We start from the raw sequence: 25,535 nt of genomic DNA on the forward strand, positions 1-25,535 counted from the left end.
GTACCTGCCCAAGAACCGCTGCACCACCAAGTTAAGGACGTGAGCCAAACAGGGCACATGGGTCATTTGTCCCTGTTGGAGGGCAGAGAGGAGGTTGGTGCCATTGTCGCAAACCACCATTCCTGCCTTAAGTTGGCGTGGTGTCAACCACCTCTGAACCTGCCCCTGCAGAACTGACAAAACCTCTGCCCCAGTGTGACTCCTGTCCCCCAAGCACACCAGCTCAAGCACCGCATGGCATCTTTTGGCCTGCGTACTTGCGTAGCACCTTGAAGGGCTACGGAGCACCGCTGGTTTCCGAGGACAAAGCACAGGAAGAGGCCATGGAGGAAGAAGAAGAGGAGGGGGTGGAGGAGAGAGGTGTGTCACAATCATTAGCATTTTGGAGGCGTGGTGGCGGAACAACCTCCAACACTACTGCACCTTGTCCTGCATCATTCCCAGCTACCAGCTACCAGAGTCACCCAACTCGCCGTGAAACTTAGGTAACATCCCTGTCCATGCCTGCTGGACCATGAGTCAGCGGTAATATGCACCTTACCGCTGACCGCCCTGTCCAGCGAGGCATGGACATTGCCTTCCACATGCCGGTAGAGAGCCGGAATCGGCTTCCGTGAGAAAAAGTGGCGTTTTGTGTACCTGCCACTGAGGAACTGCACATTCCACAAACTCACGGAAGGGGGCAGAGTCTACCAACTGAAAAGGCAGCAGTTGAAGTGCTAGCAATTTTGCCAAGCTAGCATTCAACCGCTGGGCATGTGGATGGCTGGGAGCAAACTTCTTTCGGCGGTGCAGCAGCTGGGGCAGGGAAATTTGCCTGGTACAATCTGACGTTGGTGTACCAAAAGCAGATTGCCCACAAGTACTTGGCTGTGACACACCTAATTCTACACCTTCATTCCTCTCAGTGCAGGTCTCAGAGAGGACTGAAGGTATAGTGGGGTTGGAGATCTCAGCTGATGAGGAGCAAGGAGAGGTCCTCTTTGTTCTTTGGTGTGGGTCTTTTAGATACGCTTGCCAACGAACTGCATGGCAGGTCCACATATGTCTGGTCAAGCATGTGGTACCCAAGCGGGAGATGTTTTGGCCACGCGAGATACGCTTGAGACATATGTTGCAAATAGCAGCGGTGCGATCTGATGCACTAGTCTCAAAAAAGGCCCACACCAAAGAACTTTTTGAATAACGCGCAGAGACTGCAGCGCCCTGCACATGTGGAGCTTTGGGGTGTGATGCAGTCAATGTGCTGCCCTTAGGCTGGCCCCTGGAGGGCATCCTGCCTCGGTGATGTGCCGCCTCCTCCTCCTCTTCCTCTCTCCTATCAGGCACCCACGTTGAGTCAGTGACCTCATCATCCCCTCCCTCCTCATCACTGGAGCAAACCTGGCAGTATGCTGCAGCAGGGGGAGCATGACTGCCAGATTGCTGTCCTTCTTGGGCACCCCCTCTGTCCGTGCTCATGTTACTGCCTTCATCGAGCTCAGTATCATCATCAGAGCCTTCCAAACGCTTGGCATCCTCCTGGAGCATGTACCCAACACTGTGGTCAAACAGTTCGAGGGACTCCTCAGGAGGACATGGTGGGGCTAGGGAAGGAGTCACTGATGACATTGAGCCGAGGGAAGAGGCCGCTGCTTTTCCAGACAAAGCACCCTGGGCATGGGTGAGAGAGGATGAGGAGGATGAGGACGGCTTGGTCATCCACTCGACCAAGTCTTCCGCATGTTGCGGCTCAACACGGCCAGCTGCCGAAAAAAAGGCCAAGCGTGTCCCACGGCCACGTGCTGATGAGGATGCACCGTCTCCACGACCAGCACTAGACACAGAGCCTGCTTGCCCTCTCTTATTGGCTTGTGACTGTCTGCCTCTCCTTCTTGGCCTTCCAGACATACTAATGGCCTGTAGCTGCACTAAGCTGGGATATATATATATATATATATATATATATATATATATATATATATATATATATCTGTACTGATACTGCAGCTAGCAAAATCAACTGCCTGCCTGTAGTATGAGAACACCACCAACCTTCTATAGGTAGCTTTAGCTGAACACTGTGCAGAGCTCGCAAAAAAATAACTTGTAGGTTTAGCTGAACACTGTGAGGTGGACGCACCACACTAACTTGTAGTTTTAGCTGAACACTGTGAGGAAGACGCACTGCACTAACTTGTAGCTTTAGATGAACACTGTGCAGAGGTCTCACTACACTAACTTGTAGGTTTAGCTGAACACTGTGAGCAGGACGCACAGCACTAACTTGTAGTTTTAGCTGAACACTGTGAGCAGGACACACCGCATTAACTTGTAGGTTTAGCTGAACACTGTGAGGTGGACGCACCACACTAACTTGTAGGTTTAGCTGAACACTGTGAGCAGGACGCACAGCACTAACTTGTAGTTTTAGCTGCACACTGTGAGCAGGACGCGCTGCACTAACTTGTAGCTTTAGATGAACACTGTGCAGAGGTCTCACTACACTAACTTGTAGGTATAGCTGAACACTGTGAGCAGGACGCACCGCACTAACTTGTAGTTTTAGCTGAACACTGTGAGCAGGACGCACCGCACTAACTTGTAGGTTTAGCTGAACACTGTGAGGTGGACGCACCACACTAACTTGTAGTTTTAGCTGAACACTGTGAGGTGGACGCACCACACTAACTTGTAGTTTTAGCTGAACACTGTAAGCAGGACGGACCCCACTAACTTGTAGGTTTAGCTGAACACTGTGAGTAGGACGCACAGCACTAACTTGTAGTTTTAGCTGAACACTATGAGCAGGACGCACCGCACTAACTTGTAGGTTTAGCTGAACACTGTGAGGTGGACGCACCACACTAACTTGTAGTTTTAGCTGAACACTGTGAGTAGGACGCACCCCACTAACTTCTAGGTTTAGCTGAACACTGTGAGCAGGACGCACCCCACTAACTTGTAGTTTTAGCTGAACACTGTGAGCAGGACGCACCCCACTAACTTGTAGTTTTAGCTGAACACTGTGAGCAGGACGCACTGCACTAACTGTAAATAGTCTAGCTGCCTGACTGTGGTACTAAAAGGATCAAAAGAACACCAGCAATTTTCTTCAGGTAGCTGTAAATACTGTAACAAGACAAGCCTGCCTGTCAGTAAGAAGATAACAGGAACGGATCTAGCTGAACACTGATCAGGACACACCCCACTAACTTGTAGGTTTAGCTGAACACTGTGAGCAGGACGCACCCCACTAACTTGTAGGTTTAGCTGAACACTGTGAGCAGGATGCACTGCACTAACTGTAAATAGTCTAGCTGCCTGACTGTGGTACTAATAGGATCAAAAGAACACCAGCAATTTTCTTCAGGTAGCTGTATATACTGTAACAAGACAAGCCTGCCTGTCAGTAAGAAGATTAGAGGAACAGATCTAGCTGAACACTGTGAGCAGGACGCACTGCACTAACTGTAAATAGTCTAGCTGCCTGACTGTGGTACTAATAGGATCAAAAGAACACCAGCAATTTTCTTCAGGTAGCTGTAACTACTGTAACAAGACAAGCCTGCCTGTCAGTAAGAAGATAACAGGAACGGATCTAGCTGAACACTGTGAGCAGGACGCACTGCACTAACTGTAAATAGTCTAGCTGCCTGACTGTGGTACTAATAGGATCAAAAGAACACCAGCAATTTTCTTCAGGTAGCTGTAACTACTGTAACAAGACAAGCCTGCCTGTCAGTAGGAAGATAACAGGAATGGATCTAGCTAAACTGAATACAGTGTATATATATATATATGCAACACCTGGGATGCATATATATATACACAATACACTGTAAGTGCAGCTAACTGACTGACTGTTCTGCCTAATCTATCTAACTCAAATCAAATGACACTGTCTCTCTGTCTATCTCTTTCAACACCGGAACACACTACACAGGGCCGCCGTGCAGGCGGCCTTATATAGTGTATGGCGTGTACTAAATCCCCTGAGCCATAATTGGCCAAAGCCTCCTTGGCTTTGGCCAATTACGGCTCTCTGATCAGACGGCGCTGTGATTGGCCAAGCATGCGGGTCATAGTGCATGCTTGGCCAATCATCAGCCAGCAATGCACTGCGATGCCGCAGTGAATTATGGGCCGTGACGCGCCACACGAATTTGGCGCGAACGGCCCATAATGTTCGGAATTCGGCGAACGACCGAACAGCCGATGTTCGACTCGAACATGGATTCGACTCGAACATGGGTTCGACTCGAACACGAAGCTCATCCCTAATAATGAGCTAGTATGCAGCGCCTCGACATCTGATCATGGTCCACACCGAGGAAGCTGACATTTTCCCTCAGCGTTTCTTTCAGGTATCGCGGTTCCGGCGCTGTGAGTGGCCGGAGCCATGATGATGTCACTCCCACGTGTGCGCGTGGGAGTCTTTCAGCATCTGCCGAACCTTCAGCCAGGAGTTCACAGCGCATGCGCCGCTGACTTTAGCGGCTGCATGCAAATTAAATATCTCCTAAACCATACAGGTTAGCAGATATTCATTTTACCTACAGGTAAGCCTTATTTTAGGCTTACCTGTAGGTAAAAGTTAAAAAGGGTATACAACCACTTTAAAGAAAAAAAAAAAAACTGCAGAAATTTGCAGCATACCCTTTAAAGCCTAAGTTTACTTTAAATAAAAAATCAGCACAAGGGACATTACTTACCAATAGTGAGATGTGTCCCTTGTGTCCCTTGTGCTGCTGTGTTCTCCTTTGCTGAAATAGTTCCCCTCCAAAACCCATAACCCTGCCACCATAATACTCTGGTGCAGTGGGGGTTAATAGAACTAAGGGGACTCACCAAGAGTGCCCGACTATGCTCGCTCTTTCCACCTAGCTGCTGCATTCATAAAAGCTGTTACTATGAATGAAACATGATCTATGAATGGGGGATGAGTGGATTGATAGGCCCACCCCCTCCATTCGTAAATCAAGTTTCATTTATTGAAGTTGCAATAAAGGCTTCTATGAATGGAGCAGCTGGGTGGAAAGAGCAGGTATAGTCAGGCACTGTTGATGAGCACCTGTCAGAGTCCCTTCGTTCTAATTACCCCTGCTGCACCAGAAGTTTGCCGGGATGGGGGGTTATAAAGAGGAAGATTTCAGTAAAAGGAGAACACAACAGTGCAAAAAATCTTACTGAAGGTAAACAATGTCCCTTGTGCTGATTTTTCTGGGAAAGGCCATCATTTGAGGGAAATTCATTTTTTTTTTTTAGGAGACTGAAGATAGAATTTTACATTTTTGTACCACAGATATTAACCCTATATGGACAGGCTGCAATTTCTGAGTGACTGAGCAGGCATATTGCATCTGAAAATAAAAACTTGTGATTTAGAGAGTGAAAAGGGAAAAAAAAATTCAAATTTGTACCACAGTTATTAAGCCTTTTTTAAACAGCAATCATTGACCATTTTTGGGGATAGAGAAGGCATATATTGCATATAGAAATAAAAATGAGCATCTATTTGTTTAAAATCTAATCACTTCTCGCCCACCATATAGCAGAAGGATTGCCGGGAATTTGTCCATTATCCTGACTGGGCGTCATATGATGTCCAGCAGGATAAGCCCCAATTACGTGCCCGCGGGGGCGTGCAGCACGGTGATCGTTAATGTAGTGTTTCAGTCCGACAGTAAAGAGACTCTGACGTAGGCTCTTTACCATGTGATCAACTGTGTCCAATCACAGCTGATCACAGCGTTAACAGGAAGAGCCGTTTATCAGCTTTTCCTCCACTCGCACCCGACAGGGGGGTCTGTGCTGATTGATTATCAGTGCAGCTCCCCGATGATGCCCACCCTTGACCACTAGGTATGCCCACCAATGACAACTAGGGATGCCAATCAGTGCCCATTAGAGGTGTCAATCAGTGCCCAGTGGAGGTGCAAATCAATGCCCATCAGTAATGCCTGCCAGTGCCTCCTCAACAGTGCTGCCTATCACTGCCATCTATCAGTGCCCATCATCATCACCCATCACTGTCCATCAGTGCCACCTATCAGTGCCCATTAGTGCCACCTACCAGTGCCTATCAGTGTCACCTATAAGTGCCCATCAGTGCCACCTATAAGTAACCATCAGTGCGGTCTTTCAGTGCCAAGCAGTGTCGCCTGTCAGTGACCATCAGTGCCACCTATGAATGCCCATCAGTGCCGCCTATTAATGGCCATCAGTGCTGCATATTAGTGCCCATCATCAGTGCCCATCAGTGCCACCTCATTAGTGTCACCTCATCAGTGCCCATTAGTGCCACCTTATCAGTGCATCCTCATCAGTGCCCATCAGCAAAGAAGAAAACATACTTATTTACAAAATTTTATAACAGAAACAAAGAAACTTCAAAATTTTCTGTATTTTTTTATTTGTTCAGCAAAAAATAAAAACCCCAGTGGTGATCAAATACCACCACAAGAAAGCTCTATTTGTGGGAACAAAATGATAAAAATTGTGTTTGGGTACAGTGTTGCATGACCGCGCAATGGTCATTTAAAATGCGATAGGGCTGAAAGCTGAAAATTGGCTTGGGCAGAAAGCGGGGAAAGTGCCCTATTGAAGTGGTTAAAAAAAAAAAAAAAATCAATATAAAATATGTTGGTGCGCTTGTGTGTTGTGTGCAATCGATTGCAATTGTCTGCCAGCTAAAAGAAGTGACCAATGCCTTTTGACAATCTGTTCAATTTGTTTATATTGTGTATTAAAATTTATTATTAAGGGAATTTCTTGATATTGTTTAGACTCCTTTAATTTATCCTGTATAAGTTTCTCCCATGGAATATCATATACTTCCTGTATTTTATCTCCTCTAAAGTTTTTATTATATCCTTTACTTGTAAATTTATTTCCTATAATTTTTGCTTGTTCCAAATAATCATTTTGGCTGAAACAGTTCCTTCTCAGCTGGCCTTTAGGTATGTTAATAAGCCAGGGTTCATGGTGGCAAAGAGAGTTAAGTAAAAGTGAATCTAGATGGATCTTTGAAATGTGCACTTTATTGCCGAGGGGCTTGAATATTGATTTTGACTTGAATTGTTTTATTTCAGATTTTTAGTCTTTAAATTTTATCTCTTTGGGTTTTTAAATATATTTATTTGAAGTGTTTTTTTTTTCCCCATGGCTCATTACAGGAGGGAATGGTATTAAGGGTCCTATATTATAAAGATTATATAACCATAATATGAAGGCTGTGATGTGTGCATTTTAATAATTTTAAATTAATTTGTGGTTGAATTATACTTATCTACGCATGCTTCTCACTCTTGATGTTATAATTAATACTCACCACTGGAGGGCATAGCACTATGGATTATTGTCCTATATTATTTACTTTGGATATAAATACCAAGTTTGACCATGGGGGGGAGCCTGAAGCCTGTATTCAATAGATCTTTTTAGTGAATAATGTTTCTTAATTCCAAATTTGATTTTAACTTGTGTCTTTTAAAAGTTGTATTATTAAAAGTTATATTGTGTAATCTATTACTAAAAATAAGTATTGTTGCAATGCAGACTTAATGGAATGATGACTTGCTTATTTACCGATATCACTATGGCAACTAATAAGCCGTCCATAGCTTAAATAGGAAGCTTGGCCGGTCACATGACTACCCTTGAGAAAGTCATGTGACATGTGATGATACTCGTGGGGAGAAGGAGTCAGTGGCGCCTTCGCATAGTGTTCGGCAAACACAGCGATAGCTGTATGAGCGGTGAAGTCTGACCATTATAACAAAAGCGATTCAGCTACTGCAAATGTGTCAGTGGATTATATTGTTTGCCCAGTCTTGTAGCATTTAAAAACACTGTGCAATGATGGTTTTTCTTTTATCTTTATGTGAATCATCACCTTGCAAATGTAATTCATCATGAAACTGTGATCTGTGAGAATTGAAATACAAGCAAGTTCACCAAAGGCAATTGATTGGACATTTAGACCTCAGCTGGATTAACACAAACAGACACTACTTATTGCTTTTTTTTTTCATCTACATATATCTAGGGAAATGTGTTCCCTTATATGTTTTTTGATGCATCTATTTGCATTTATTCACTTTATTGATTGATATATTTATTTGCACCTATTCACTTTACTGATTGTGATATCAGGGTATTTTTATGGTTTAGGATTTTATATATAAGCACCACTCCAACAGATGGGGATAGTTTGATAAGCGCACAAACATATTTTATATTGATATATAGCAACAGGTGTCACAGCACTAATTGGTTGGTTGCAGCTTACACATTTCTTTTTGGTGTTTTGTTATTTTATAGAGAATCCACATCAGCACTTTAGTTTTCTTTTTTCACATTAAAAAAAATCATTTGCAGCACACCCTTCCAGCCTCTATTGGATAAGCCACAATTTTGAAGGAACAGAGCAAGCACAATGCATGCAGATTTATAAGATCAGTGTCTTAATTTGGAGATTAAAGATGGGAAAATGTTACATATTTGCACCACAGATATGAGGCCTGTATGGTTAGGATGCAATTTCTGAGCAACTGAGTGGCACATTCTATCTGGAAATTAAAGTAGAACTTTACCCATAACAACTTGATAAAAAATCATTTTCCTTAGCAAGTAGCATACAGTACAATCCACAATGTTATTTATGCTACCAAAATTAATGTGTGTTGTAAATTGCTTCCAGCATTGCTCCTGAGCATGTGCAGAGCTGGCTGAGACAGTGTATTACTGGATTTTAAAGAGTATAGGAATTTATTTGTAATGTTTTACATAGATATGCCTGCAAAAGGGACCAGCCTGAGGAATTAATAGTGTATCAATAAAAGTATGAACACATTTGCACCACTCTTTGAAGTCTTTATTGGATATGCCACAATATCTGGTGGACAGGTACACTGATAGGCTGCACTGAAGACTGCGGTGATGTGTACACTGATAAGATGCATTGAAGGCTGTGGTGATAGGTGCACTGATAGACTGCACTGATGGCTGTGGTGATGGGTACACTGATAGGCTGCACTGATGGTTGCAGTGACAGTACACTGATAGATTGCACTGCTGGCTGTGGTGACAAGTACACTGATAGGCTGCACTGATGGTTGTGGTGATGGGTGCACTGATAGGCTGAACTGATGGTTGCAATGACAGGTACACTGATAGGCTGCACTGATGGCTGTGGTGATGGGTACACTGCTAGGCTGCACTGATGGTTGCAGTGACAGGTACACTGATAGGCTGCACTCATGGCTGTGGTGATGGGTACACTGATAGGCTGCACTGATGGTTGCAGTGACAGTACACTGATAGATTGCACTGCTGGCTGTGGTGACAAGTACACTGATAGGCTGCACTAATGGCTGTGGTGATGGGTGCACTGATAGGCTGAACTGATGGTTGCAGTGACAGGTACACTGATAGGCTGCACTGATGGCTTTAAATTACAATTTTTCATTTCAAAATATCATTTTGCTGTGGTATTGTTCTAAACATGGGGAAAATGCGCTACTTTTCAGGCATACTAAGGACACCCCCCAGGCACGATATTTAAAGGAATATTTAATTTTTATTGTTTCACTTTAAGCATTATTAAAATCAATGCTCCTGAAAACATAGCAGTTATAAAACTTTTTTTTGCATTGATACATGTCCCCTGGGGAAGGACCCGGGTCCACCAAACACTTTTTATGGCAATAACTTGCATATAAGCCTTTAAAATGAATGCTTTTGGTTTTTCATGTTAGTGTCCCATATACTTTAATGGTTTTCGAATTTGCCGCGAACGCCGCATATTGTTTGCTGTTCGGCGAATGGGCAAACACCCAATGTTCGAGTCGAACTTACGTTCGTCTCGAACATCAGGATCATCCCTAAATATAACAAATGATAAAAAAGAAACCTTGTTACATCATTAATCATGGGAGTAAAAAACATGGTCAATAATGATCCAATTATTAATAAAGAAATGATTATTAAAACAAATTAATAATAATGACAATGAACTCCAACTGATATTAAATGTACCCATAATGGCTCTAGGTCCTGTATACTGTCAAGTGAGATACCATTTGAGGATGAATATCAATTCACTGTGTTCAGCTCTAATTCTTAATTAGGTCCCCCAGAGGTTAATGTATTGAGTGTAAAAATTCAACAAGTTTCCTGTTGGCAACACTCAGATTTGAAACCAATATTGAGGATACAATTTTGATAATTCAAACTTTTAACCTATTTGTGGATTTTCCATGCTTTTCTTTGAAGTGTTTGGCAATGCTAGAGTCATTGCTGCCTTTTTCGATAGCATGATGGTGTTCCCCAAATCTGGCTCTCAAGGTTCTAATTGTTTGTCTGATATACAGCAGTCCACATGGACAAGTCAAAAAATAGCATCCAGCTCATTTCGAGTCAGCTCATGATACTGCTCCTTCTAACCATATCGCCAGCCCACTTGATGTACCTCATCATTTCCACTCCTTGGGACATAATAAAGCATGTGGTTTATGCAGGCAGAATGACTGTTCCTCCTCTACTCCAGATCTACCATGTAGCCCAAGACAATAAAAATAGTACCGTTTGAATGCCCCCCAAACCTGTGTCAGTTGGACCAGCATGTTAAAAGACTGGTGCAAGCCAGATAGGATTGGCTTGTCAGGATCAAGTAGACTTCAACAAAATGGTGAACGTCTACACATAGACATCGACTTCCTGTTGCATGAATGTGAGTGAGATGGGTAAAAGATGGCTTCAGCTCCTGTTCTACACCTGTAGAGAACTCCTCAGACACGTGTTTCACTCTTTTCAGGGCTTAATTGTAGAGGCAAGGTAAATTGCCTCTATGTTTAAGCCCCAAAAAGGGTAAAACAATGTTTAATGAGTTGTCTACAGGTGGAGCACAGGAGCTGAAGCCATTTTTTACCCATCTCTCTCACATTCATGCAACAGGGCAGCTGAAAGCCCCTACTATAGGGGGAAGTGCAAAGTGACCTATTTTATAGTAGGTCAATAATCCAGGTAAGCAGTTTGTGTGGAAAGTGGTGGAACACAAAGTGGTGAACAAAAAAAAAAAAAAAGAAAAAAAAAACAAGTACTTGCACTGTGAACACAGATTAATTATAGTTTTGGGCTTTATTTGCAAGAAACACACATGGACAGTTAAATAATTGTGTGATCATCTTTTATTGGATTTATGATTTTACATTTGTGATATGTTACTGAATTTGAGTTCTTTTCTGATGTTTACAAATGTGCACTTGAGGAGAAATGTTTATAGCAATTGGTGTAAATTTTTCGGTTGCACTGCACTTTTGTATAAAGTGACATACTCACTGTCTTAAACCAATATTATCATTTCTCATGCTGTTACTCTTGATATTATCAAACTTCCAGAAGAATCAGAGGCCTTTTTAGTAACACCCATTCTCTAACCTCTTAAAAAGAAAGCTTGTAGAAGAGGAAAGAGGAGGTAGAAGAAAGGGCCAGTAAGAATGAAAAAAAAATACAAACACAATACAAATAAGGCAATGTGACTCAAATAAATTCATTTCATAGTATTTACTTATTTTTAATCATACCTGCATGGACAGTTGTGTTGCAGACACTTCCTGCTGGAAGGTGAACCTCTGCCCCAGTCTCAAGTCTTTTGCAGACTTTAACAAGTTTTCTTTTAAGATTGCCCTGTATTTGGCTACATCCATCTTCCCCTCAACTCTGATCAGCTCCCCTGTCCCTGCTGTAGAAAAGCAACCCCACAACATGATGCTGCCACCACCATGTTTGACGGTGGGGATTGCAGTGCAGTGTTCATTTTTCTCCACACATAGCATTTTGCTTTTGGGCCAAAAAGTTCAATTTTGGTCTCATCTGATCGGAGCACCTTCTTCCACATATTTGCTGTGTCCCCCACATGGCTTCTCATAAACTGCAAACTGACTTCTTATGGCTTTCTTTTAACAATGGATTTCTTCTTGCCACTCTTCCATAAAGGTCAGATTTGTGGAGTGCATGACTAATAGCTGTCCTGTGGACAGAGTCTCCGACCTGAGCTGTGTATCTCTGCAGCTCCTCCTAAGTTACCATGGGCCTCTTGGCTGCTTTTTTGATTAACCACTTGACTACTTGGCACTTAAACCCCCTTAATAACCAGACCCATTTTCAGCTTTCGGTGCTCACATTTTGAATGACAATTACTCAGTCATGCAACACTGTACCTATATGAAATTTTTGTCCTTTTTTTCACACAAATAGAGCTTTCTTTTGGTGGTATTTAATCACCACTGGGTTCTTTATTTTTTGCACTATAAAAGAAAAGAGACCGAAAATTCTGTAAAAAAATGCATTTTTCTTCGTTTTTTGCAAATTAGTAATTTGTCTTCATATATTTTGGCCAAAATTTATACCGCTACATATCTTTGGTAAAAATAACCCAAATTGGTGTATATTATTTGGTCTTTGTGAAAGTTATAGTGTCCAAAAGCTATGGTGCCAATATCTGAAAATTGGTCACACCTGAAGTACTGACGGCCTATCTAATTTCCTGAGACCCTAACATGCCAGGAAAGTACAAATACCCCACAAATGACCCCTTTTTGGAAAGAAGACATTCCAAGGTATTTAGAAAGATGCATGATGAGTTTTTTGAAGTTGTCATTTTTTCCCACAATTCTTTGCAAAATCAAGATTTTTTTTCACAAAATTGTCATATTAGCAGGTTATTTCTCACACACATCATATGCATACCACAAATTACACCCCAAAACACATTCTGCTATTATTCCCAAGTACGGCGATACCACATGTGTGAGACTTTTACACAGTGTGGCCACATACAGAGGCCCAACATGCACGGAGCACCTTCATGCATTCTGGAGTGCCCAGGCCAATTGCAACTTTTTATCTCGCACGGTATTTGCGCAGCAATTTTTTGAACGCTTTTTTTTTTAAAAAAGAAAACAGTTTTGTGCTTTAAAAAAAAACAAAACAGTAAAGTTAGCCCAATGTTTTTGCATAATGTGAAAGATGAAATTATGCCGAGTAAATAGATACCTAACATGTCACCCTTCAAAATTATGCAGAGTAAATAGATACCTAACATGTCACTCTTCAAAATTGCACACACTCGTGGAATGGCACCAAACTTAGCTACTTAAAAATCCCCATAGGCGACGCTTTAAAATTTTTTTACTGGTTACATGTTTTGAGTTACAGTGGAGGTCTAGGGTCAAAATTATTGCTCTTGCTCTACCAATCGCAGCGATACCTCACATTACCTCACCTGTGTGGTTTGAACACCATTTTCATATGGGGGTGGGACTTACGTATGCGTTCGCTTCTGCATGCAAGCACACGGGGACAAATTTTTTTTTTTTTATTGTTCATTTTATTTTATTTATTTTAGTTTGACGCTTTTGTCCAAAAAATTAATTTTTTGATCACTTTTATTCCTATTACAAGGAATGTAAACATCCTTGTAATAGGAATATGGCATGACAGGTCCTGTTTACAGTGAGATATGGGGTCAATAAGACCCCACATCTCACCTCTAGGCTGGGAAGCCTGAAATAAAAAAATAAAAAAAACAAACTTGGCTTTGATCGTAGTGGTGAGTCGGTAGAAGCACCTGAGGGCGGCGGGAGGGGAGGGACGTCCCCTCTCACCTCCCGTAAGAACGATCAAGCAGTGGAACAGCCACTATGATCATTCTTATGGTATAAGGAATCACGGGCTGAAAAAGCTGATATCTGAATGATGCCTTTAGCTGCAGGCATCATTCAGATATCCCCGCACAAAGTCAAGGACATCGTATGACGGCCGGCTGGCGGGAAGTGGTTTAAACGCATTTTTTTTAACACAAAGTTGTCAATTTATACAATATTTCTAACACATAGCATGTACATACCAAAAATGACACCCCAAAATAGATTATCCTACTCCTCCTGAGTACGGCGATACCACATGTGTGAGACTTCCACAGCCTGGCCACATACAGAGGCCGAGTACAGCTGAGTATGGCTGAGCATAGCCGACTATGGCTGAGCATGGCAAAGTATGACTGGGTATTACCGAGTATGGCAGAGTATGGCTGGGTATGGCAGAGTATGGCAGGGAATGGCAGATTATTGCGGGGTATTGTGGGGTATTGCAGGGTATTGCGAGGTATTGCATGGTATTGTGGAGTATTGTGGAGTATTGTGGGGTATTGCAGGGCATTGCGGGGCATTGCGGGGCATTGTGGGGCATTGCGGGGCATTGCAGAGTATTGTGGGGTATTGCAGGGTATTGCAGAGTATTGTGGGGCATTGTAGATTATTGCAGGGTATTGCTGAGCATGGAGGGATGGCTGAGCATGGATGGATGGATCCATGGAGGTGACTGCACATGTCACAGAGCAGTGCTGTGGGCACTACACATCCAGCCCACAGCGCTGCTGCCATCCGATGCCTCCCCCTCTGTACAGATCGGTACAGAGAGGGGAGAGAGGAACCGGCGTCATAACATGACATAACAGCAGCCATTTACCGTGATCCATGATGCGCTGGGTCCTCTGGACCCGGCGGTCATGGATCTTCCCATGTGCGTGCCCTTGGGGGCGCACGGGAGCAGTTTTCCGGGATCACGTCATAGTACGTGCTCCCAGAGTTATCCAACTGCCCTGCAGCCATCATTTGGCTATGGGCCGGTTGGTAACTGGTTAATGCCATCATGACTGGCTTGTCGGTTTAGGTGGATGGCTATGTCTTGGTAGGTTTGCAGTTGTGCTATACTCTTTCCATTTTCGGATGATGGATTGAACAGTGCTCTGTGAGATGTTCAAAGCCTTGGATATTTTTATAACCTAACCGCTTTAAACTGCTCCACAACTTTTTTTCCTGACCTGTCTAGTGTGTTCCTTGGTCTTCATGATGCTATTTGTTCATTAAGATTATCTAACAAACCTCAGAGGGCTTCACAGAACAGCTGTATTTATACACACAGGTGTACTCTATTTACTAATTAGGTCACTTCTGAAGGCAATTGGTTCCATTAGAATTTAGTAAGGGGTATCAGAGTAAAGGGGGCTAAGTACAAATGCATGCCACACGTTTCACATATTTATTTTTAAAAAATTTAGAAAATCATTTATAATTTTCCTTCAACTTCACAATTATGTGCCATTTTGTGTTGATATATCACATAAAATCCCAGTACAATTCATTTAAGTTTTTTGGTTGTAACATGACAAAATGTGGAAAATTCAAGGGATGTGAATACTTTTTCAAAGCACTGTATATTGTTGGGGGTTAGCGAAAATGGAGATCACCTTCCCTGGGAAAAAAGGCAGGTTTTCTTAAAATCTGTTTTATATTAACAGCCAGTTGTATTTTAAAAGGTTGCATAAAAATCAAACAAACAAAACAGAAAATAAATCCTTCTCATCCAGGCACTAATTAAACATTTCAGGTTCCTAGATCACAGGTGAAGGGCTTCTCTCTGTCATCCATAAAAACAAAGATAATGCAAACCTTTTTTCTTTCTCTCACAAAGCAAACTTCACAGCAGTAGCTCTCCCATGTATGACTTCCTGAGTCCCAGGCCAAGAGCAATCTCTTGCTCCAGTCCCGCTTTTATACCGCTTGCTGGTGGTTACAAGTGGACTGCAAAATCTGGTCTGGAACCAACCCTGCCAAGGTGGCTTGTAAAACCTGGACCGGATTCCACCTTAGTTCCTTGCAAATGAACCCATGCGAGGTGAAACATACTGTCGATCAATCACCTCACCTTTCATAATGTCACAATATATAAAAACATTATGACCACCCACCTAATATTGAGTATGGCCCCCTTTTGCTAAAACAGCGCTGAACCTTAGGGGCATGGATACCAAAGTAACATCCACATAAATGGCAGGACCTAAGGTTTCCCAGCAGAACATTGCCCAAAGCATCACACTGCTTCTGCTGACTTGCCTTCTTATACTGCATCCTGGTGGCATCTGTTCCCCAGGTAAGAGACACACACACCCAGCCATCCACATGATGTAAAAGAAAACGTGATTCATCAGACCAGGCCACCTTCTTCCATTGCTCTGTACTCCAGTTCTGATGTTAATGTGACCATTGTAGAAGCTTGTGGCTGCCGACATGGGTCACCATGGGCTTCACAGCTCCATACACAACAAGGTGTGATGCCCATTTTTCAACTTCATTGACAACATGTTCACTTGCTGCCTAATATAGCCCACCAATTTTCAGATGCCATTGTAATGAGATATTCCCTTTAACCGTCAGTGGTCATAATGTTATGGCTGATTGGTTATATATATATATATATATATATATATATATATATATATATATATATATATATATACAGTTTTTGTAAATATTTTATTATATCTTTTCATGTGACAACACTGAAGAAATGACACTTTGCTACAATGTAAAGTAGTGAGTGTACAGCTTGTATAACAGTGTAAATTTGCTGTCCACTCAAAATAACTCAACACACAGTCATTAATGTCTAAACCGCTGGCAACAAAAGTGAGTACACCCCTAAGTAAAAAATGTCTAAATTGGGACCAATTAGCCATTTCCCCTCCCCGGTGTCATGTTACTCATTAGTGTTACAAGGTCTCCGGTGTGAATGGGCAGCAGGTATGTTGAATTTGGTGTTATCGCTCTCACTTTCTCATACTGGTCACTGGAAGTTCAACATGGCACCTCATGGCAAAGAACTCTCTGAGGATCTGAAAAAAAGAATTGTTGCTCTACATAAAGATAGCCTAGGCTATAAGAAGATTGCCAAGACCCTGAAACTGAGCTGCAGCACGGTAGCCAAGACCATACAGCTGTTTAACAGAACAAGTTCCACTCAGAACAGGCCTCGTCATGGTCGACCAAAGAAGTTGAGTGCATGTGCTCAGCATCATATCCAGAGGTTGTCTTTGGGAAATAGACATATGAGTGCTGCAGCATTGCTGCAGAGGTTGAAGGGGTGGGGGGTCAGGTTGTCAGTGCTCAGACCACACGCCGCACACTGCATCAAATTGGTCTACATGGCTGTCATCCCAGAAGGAAGCCTCTTCTAAAGATGATGCACAAGAAAATCTGCAAACAGTTTTTTGAAGACAAGCAGACTAAGCACATGGATTACTGGAACCATGTCCTGTGGTCTGATGAGACCAAGATAAACATATTTGGTTTAGATGGTATCAAGCGTGTGTGGTAGCAACCAGGTGAGGACAAAGACAAGTGTGTCTTGCCTACAGTCAAGCATGGTTTTGGGAGTGTCATGGTCTGGGGCTGCATGAGTGCTGCCAGCACTGGGGAGCTACAGTTCATTGAGGGAACCATGAATGCCAACATGTACTGTGACATACTGAAGCAGAGCATGATTATCTCCCTTCGGAGACTGGGCCGCAGGGCAGTATTCCAACATGATAATGACCCCAAACACACCTCCAAGATGACCACTGCCTTGCTAAAGAAGCTGAGGGTAAAGATGATGGACTGGCCAAGCATGTCTCCAGACCTGAACCCTATTGAGCATTTGTGGGGCATCCTCAAACTGAAGGTGGAGGAGCGCAAGGTCTCTAACATCCACCATCTCTGTGATGTCATCATGGAGGAGTGGAAGAGGACTCCAGTTGCAACCTGTGAAGCTCTGGTGAACCCCATGCCTAAGAGGGTTAAGGCAGTGCTGGAAAATAATGGTGGCCGCACAAAATATTGAGGCTTTGGGCACAAATTGGATATTTTCACTTGGGGGTGTACTCACTTTTGTTGCCAGCGGTTTAGACATTAATGGCTGTGTGTTGAGTTATTTTGAGGGGACAGCAAATTTAAACTGTTATACAAGCTGTATACTCACTACTTTACATTGTAGCAAAGTGTCATTTCTTCAGTGTAGTCACGATATAATATTTTCAAAAATGTGAGGGGTGTACTCACTTTTGTGAGATACTGTGTGTGTGTGTATATATATATATATATATATATATATATATATATATATATATATACCTAAAAATATCAAAGTACTAGAAAATGAAGCATGCTCTGTAGAAATATAGCAGGATATTGTAGGATTTACCTTAGTTAACTTTCTCTATTTATATATGATATAAAAACATACAGATAAGGTTTAAACTAATAAAATATAGTCAGCAAAAGACAGGATTATTTTACACTTAAAAACCTCTAAAATGCCAGCATCATCAAATTCTTTCTACACAAAGTGGACATATGAGGTCAACAACATAAACTGCTCCAGTTACATGTAATGATGGTCAAAGCAGATAATAACATTGAGCTGTGCATTCTCTAATCATCTGGGAGTTGAAGATTTACAGCAACGCAATATAGAAAATAACAGAAGTATTGCACTTTGCTTTGAATTTTTCAAAAGCAAATCCTAAAGGATAACTAGCACACAATCCAAACATGCTGAATTCCATATGTAGTGGACAGAAAGAATAACACCAGGTGTGTAAAATAATTTTAACAGAAATGCCTTATTTTAAAAAATGTAGAAAGGTTTTCTCTATATGTCTACATGTTAGTGTGGCTCTAAAGTGATGGAGATGGTCTAAGAACAAATTAGGCTGCGGTGGGACTGAGCAGAAGAGCGAATAAACATGACATTTTTTTTTTCTTCTCTCTTTTTTCTTTCTTAGCCATGATCATATCAGTGTTCTTTTGTAATGCATATGTATGCTTCCATCATCTTACCTTACATCTTTTCCTGACCTGTAACTAACTGAATAAGACCTCAGCACCTAGACAAACAGGCAAGCACATCTTGAGGAAGCTCTGTCCAACTCCTAGTAATCACATATTAATGGTCTGTAAACACTGTGAACGCTAACAATTAGGGTTCATTCACAATGTGGCTTTACAGGACACTTGGCAGGGAGTTCAAGTTTTTCTTATGTTTCTACTAGCAAGAAACATGGTCCAGCTGCTGGAGGATCACTGCAAAAAAAAAAAAAAAAAACACTGTGATGGATGCTTTTATGCATCTAGCTCAGACAGAGCATAGCTTTAAAGTGGTATTAACCACTTGACGACCGCCTCACGCCGATGTACGTCGGCAAAGTGGCACGGACAGGCAAAATCACGTACAGGGTACGTGATTTGCCTTCCGCGGGTGGGGGGTCCGATCGGACCCCCCCCCGGTGCCCGAGGCGGTCGTCTTTTGTCCAGCGGCGATCGGTGATGAGGGGGAGACCATCCGTTCGTGGCCCCCCCCTCGCGATCGCCGCCGGCCAATGAAAACACTCCTTTGCTGCTGTATGCTAAACAGCAGCAAAGGAAGTGATGTCATCTCCCCTCGGGTCGGTATTTTCCGTTCCGGCCCGAGGAGAGAAGACATCTATGTGAGTGCACCAACACACACACACACAGTAGAACATGCCAGGCATACAAAACACCCCGATCCCCCCCCCGATCGCCCCCCGATCCCCCCCCAATCACCCCCCCCCCCTGTCACAAACTGACACCAGCAGTTTTTTTTTTTTTTTTTTTCTGATTACTGCATAGTGTCAGTTTGTGACAGTTACAGTGTTGGGACAGTGAGTACTACCCCCCTTTAGGTCTAGGGTACCCCCCTAACCCCCCCTAATAAAGTTTTAACCCCTTGATCACCCCCTGTCACCAGTGTCACTAAGCGATCATTTTTCTGATCGCTGTATTAGTGTCGCTGGTGATGCTAGTTAGTGAGGTAAATATTTAGGTTCACCGTCAGCGTTTTATAGCGTCAGGGACCCCCATATACTACCTAATAAATGTTTTAACCCCTTGATTGCCCCCTAGTTAACCCTTTCACCACTGATCACCGTATAACTGTTACGGTTGATGCTGGTTAGTTTGTTTATTTTTTATAGTGTCAGGGCACCCGCCGTTTATTACCAAATAAAGGTTTAGCCCCCTGATCGCCCGGCGGTGATATGCGTCGCCCCAGGCAGCGTCAGATTAGCGCCAGTACCGCTAACACCCACGCACGCAGCATACGCCTCCCTTAGTGGTATAGTATCTGTACGGATCAATATCTGATCTGATCAGATCTATACTAGCATCCCCAGCAGTTTAGGGTTCCCAAAAACGCAGTGTTAGCGGGATCAGCCCAGATACCTGCTAGCACCTGCGTTTTGTGCCTCCGCCCAGCCCACCCAAGTGCAGTATCGATCGATCACTGTCACTTACAAAACACTAAACGCATAACTGCAGCGTTCGCAGAGTCAGGCCTGATCCCTGCGATCGCTAACAGTTTTTTTGGTAGCATTTTGGTGAACTAGCAAGCACCAGCCCCAGGCGTCAGATTAGCGCCAGTACCGCTAACACCCACGCACGCAGCATACGCCTCCCTTAGTGGTATAGTATCTGAACGGATCAATATCTGATCCGATCAGATCTATACTAGCGTCCCCAGCAGTTTAGGGTTCCCAAAAACGCAGTGTTAGCGGAATCAGCCCAGATACCTGCTAGCACCTGCGTTTTGCCCCTCCGCCCGGCCCAGCCCAGCCCACCCAAGTGCAGTATCGATCGATCACTGACACTTACAAAACACTAAACGCATAACTGCAGCGTTCGCAGAGTCAGGCCTGATCCCTGCGATCGCTAACAGTTTTTTTTGTAGCGTTTTGGTGAACTGGCAAGCACCAGCCCCAGGCAGCGTCAGATTAGCGCCAGTACCGCTAACACCCACGCACGCACCGTACACCTCCCTTAGTGGTATAGTATCTGATCGCATCAATATCTGATCCGATCAGATCTATACTAGCGTCACCAGCAGTTTAGGGTTCCCAAAAACGCAGTGTTAGCGGGATCAGCCCAGATACCTGCTAGCACCTGCGTTTTGCCCCTCCGCCCGGCCCGGCCCAGCCCACCCAAGTGCAGTATCGATCGATCACTGTCACTTACAAAACACTAAACGCATAACTGCAGCGTTCGCAGAGTCAGGCCTGATCCCTGCGATCGCTAACGTTTTTTGGTAGCGTTTTGGTGAACTGGCAAGCGCCAGCGGCCTAGTACACCCCGGTCGTAGTCAAACCAGCACTGCAGTAACACTTGGTGACGTGGCGAGTCCCATAAGTGCAGTTGAAGCTGGTGAGGTGGCAAGCACAAGTAGTGTCCCGCTGCCACCAAAAAGACAAACACAGGCCCATCGTGCCCATAGTGCCCTTCCTGCTGCATTCGCCAATCCTAATTGGGAACCCACCACTTCTGCAGCGCCCGTACTTCCCCCATTCACATCCCCAACCAAATGCAGTCGGCTGCATGAGAGGCATTTTTATGTCCTCCCGAGTACCCCTACCCAACGAACCCCCAAAAAAGATGTCGTGTCTGCAGCAAGCGCGGATATAGGCGTGACACCCGCTATTATTGTCCCTCCTGTCCTGACAATCCTGGTCTTTGCATTGGTGAATGTTTTGAACGCTACCATTCACTAGTTGAGTATTAGCGTAGGGTACAGCATTGCACAGACTAGGCACACTTTCACAGGGTCTCCCAAGATGCCATCGCATTTTGAGAGACCCGAACCTGGAACCGGTTACAGTTATAAAAGTTAGTTACAAAAAAAGTGTAAAAAAAAAAAAAAAATATGAAATAAAAAAAAATAGTTGTTGTTTTATTGTTCTCTCTCTCTCTATTCTCTCTCTCTATTGTTCTGCTCTTTTTTACTGTATTCTATTCTGCAATGTTTTATTGTTATTGTTATTGTTATTATGTTTTATCATGTTTGTTTTTCAGGTGTGTAATTATTTACACTTTACTGTGCTTTATTGTTAACCATTGTTAACCATTTTTTTGTCTTCAGGTACGCCATTCACGACTTTGAGTGGTTATACCAGAATGATGCCTGCAGGTTTAGGTATCATCTTGGTATCATTCTTTTCAGCCAGCGGTCGGCTTTCATGTAAAAGCAATCCTAGCGGCTAATTAGCCTCTAGACTGCTTTTACAAGCCGTGGGAGGGAATGCCCCCCCCCCCCCCACCGTCTTCCGTGTTTTTCTCTGGCTCTCCTGTCTCAACAGGGAACCTGAGAATGCAGCCGGTGATTCAGCCAGCTGACCATAGAGCTGATCAGAGACCAGAGTGGCTCCAAACATCTCTATGGCCTAAGAAACCGGAAGCTACGAGTATTTCATGACTTAGATTTCGCCGGATGTAAATAGCGCCATTGGGAAATTGGGGAAGCATTTTATCACACCGATCTTGGTGTGGTCAGATGCTTTGAGGGCAGAGGAGAGATCTAGGGTCTAATAGACCACAATTTTTTCAAAAAAGAGTACCTGTCACTACCTATTGCTATCATAGGGGATATTTACATTCCCCGAGATAACAATAAAAATGATTAAAAAAAAAAATATGAAAGGAACAGTTTAAAAGTAAGATTAAAAAAGCAAAAAAATAATAAAGAAAAAAAAAAAAAAAAAAAAAAACACCCCTGTCGCCCCCTGCTCTCGCGCTAAGGCGAACGCAAGCGGCGGTCTGTCGTCAAACATAAACAGCAATTGCACCATGCATGTGAGGTATCACCGCGAAGGCCAGATCGAGGGCAGTAATTTTTCCAGTAGACCTCCTCTGTAAATCTAAAGTGGTAACCTGTAAAGGCTTTTGAAGGCTTTTAAACATGTATTTATTTTGTTGCCACTGCACGTTTGTGCGCAATTTTAAAGCATGTCATGTTTGGTATCCATGTACTCGGCCTAAGATCATCTTTTTTATTTCATCAAACATTTGGGCAATATAGCGTGTTTTAGTGCATTAAAATTAAAAAAAGTGTGTTTTTTCCCCAAAAAATGCGTTTGAAAAATCGCTGCGCAATTACTGTGTGAAAAAAAAAAATGAAACACCCACCATTTTAATCTGTAGGGCATTTGCTTTAAAAAAATATATAATGTTTGGGGGTTCAAAGTAATTTTTTTGCAAAAAAAAAAAACTTTTTCATGTAAACAATAAGTGTCAGAAAGGGCTTTGTCTTCAAGTGGTTAGAAGAGTGGGTGATGTGTGACATAAGCTTCTAAATGTTGTGCATAAAATGCCAGGACAGTTCAAAACCCCCCCAAATGACCCCATTTTGGAAAGTAGACACCCCAAGCTATTTGCTGAGAGGCATGTCGAGTCCATGGAATATTTTATATTGCGACACAAGTTGCGGGAAAGAGACAAATTTTTTTTTTTTTTTTTTTTTTTTGCACAAAGTTGTCACTAAATGATATATTGCTCAAACATGCCATGGAAATATGTGAAATTACACCCCAAAATACATTCTGCTGCTTCTCCTGAGTACGGGGATACCACATGTGTGAGACTTTTTGGGAGCCTAGCCGCGTACAGGACCCCGAAAACCAAGCACCGCCTTCAGGCTTTCTAAGGGCGTGAATTTTTGATTTCACTCTTCACTGCCTATCACAGTTTCGGAGGCCATGGAATGCCCAGGTGGCACAAAACCCCCCCAAATGACCCCATTTTGGAAAGTAGACACCCCAAGCTATTTGCTGAGAGGTATAGTGAGTATTTTGCAGACCTCACTTTTTGTCACAAAGTTTTGAAAATTGAAAAAAGAAAAAAAAAAAATGTTTTTTCTTGTCTTTCTTCATTTTCAAAAACAAATGAGAGCTGCAAAATACTCACCATGCCTTTCAGCAAATAGCTTGGGGTGTCTACTTTCCAAAATGGGGTCATTTGGGGGGGTTTTGTGCCACCTGGGCATTCCATGGCCTCCGAAACTGTGATAGGCAGTAAAGAGTGAAATCAAAAATTTTCACCCTTAGAAATCCTGAAGGCAGTGATTGGTTTTCGGGGCCCCGTACGCGGCTAGGCTCCCAAAAAGTCCCACACATGTGGTATCCCCATACTCAGGAGAAGCAGCTAAATGTATTTTGGGGTGCAATTCCACATATGCCCATGGCCTGTGTGAGCAATATATCATTTAGTGACAACTTTATGAAAAAAAAAAAAAAAAAAAAAAAAAAGTGTCACTTTCCCGCAACTTGTGTCAAAATATAAAATATTCCATGGACTCAATATGCCTCTCAGCAAATAGCTTGGGGTGTCTACTTTCCAAAATGGGGTCATTTTGGGGGGTTTTGTGCCACCTGGGCATTCCATGGCCTCCGAAACTGTGATAGGCAGTGAAGAGTGAAAGCAAAAATTTACACCCTTAGAAATCCTGAAGGCGGTGATTGGTTTTCGGGGCCCCGTACGCGGCTAGGCTCCCAAAAAGTCCCACACATGTGGTATCCCCATACTCAGGAGAAGCAGCTAAATGTATTTTGGGGTGCAATTCCACATAGGCCCATGGCCTGTGTGAGCAATATATCATTTAGTGACGACTTTTTGTAAATATTTTTTTTTTTTTTTTTTTTTGTCATTTTTCAATCACTTGGGACAAAAAAAATAAATATTCAATGGGTTCAACATGCCTCTCAGCAATTTCCTTGGGGTGTCTACTTTCCAAAATGGGGTCATTTGGGGGGGTTTTGTACTGCCCTGCCATTTTAGCACCTCAAGAAATGACATAGGCAGTCATAAACTAAAAGCTGTGTAAATTCCAGAAAATGTACCCTAGTTTGTAGACGCTATAACTTTTGCGCAAACCAATAAATATACGCTTATTGACATTTTTTTTACCAAAGACATGTGGCCGAATACATTTTGGCCTAAATGTATGACTAAAATTTAGTTTATTGGATTTTTTTTATAACAAAAAGTAGAAAATATCATTTTTTTTCAAAATTTTCGGTCTTTTTCCGTTTATAGCGCAAAAAATAAAAACCGCAGAGGTGATCAAATACCATCAAAAGAAAGCTCTATTTGTGGGAAGAAAAGGACGCAAATTTCGTTTGGGTACAGCATTGCATGACCGCGCAATTAGCAGTTAAAGCGACGCAGTGCCAAATTGGAAAAAGACCTCTGGTCCTTAGGCAGCATAATGGTCCGGGGCTCAAGTGGTTAAAGGTTCAGCTTTATAAAAAAAAAAACATGTTATACTTGCTTGCTCTGTGCAGTGGTTTTGCACAGAGCATCTCTGATTCTCTTCTCAAGTCCTCTGCCAGCTCTCCTTGCTCCTCCCCCTTGACCAGTGCCTCCATAGCAAGCCGCTGGTGCATGCTTGCTCCTGAACCCTGCTCTATGTGTTCTTAACACATATAAAGCCACAGTTCAGCCCCCACTCTCTCCTCATTGGCTTACTGGCTGTGATTGACAACAGTGGGAGCCAATGGCTCCCACTGCTGTCTCAGCCAATGAGAAAAGGGTGTCCTGAGACATCCGAGGCTCTTATGCACATCGTTGGATCAAGAGGGAGCTGAGGTGAGGATTGGGGGGGCTGTGGGGGGAGCAGCATACAGAAGGTTTTTTTACCTTCAGGCATAGAATGCCTGAAGGTAAAAAACCTTCAGCCTTTACAACCACTTTAAGCTAGCCAAAAACTAAAAGAACTTTGTTTGAAAATGTTCATTTAAAGAACAGTCATTTAGTTTCTTAATTGCTGGTATTTTCAACCACCATGATGAAACAATTTGAAGGAACAGGATGGAAAATTGTTTCCGAGCCCCC

The sequence above is a fragment of the Aquarana catesbeiana genome, linkage group LG09, assembly GCF_042186555.1.
Source record: "Aquarana catesbeiana isolate 2022-GZ linkage group LG09, ASM4218655v1, whole genome shotgun sequence".
In the NCBI taxonomy this organism is placed as follows: domain Eukaryota; kingdom Metazoa; phylum Chordata; class Amphibia; order Anura; family Ranidae; genus Aquarana; species Aquarana catesbeiana.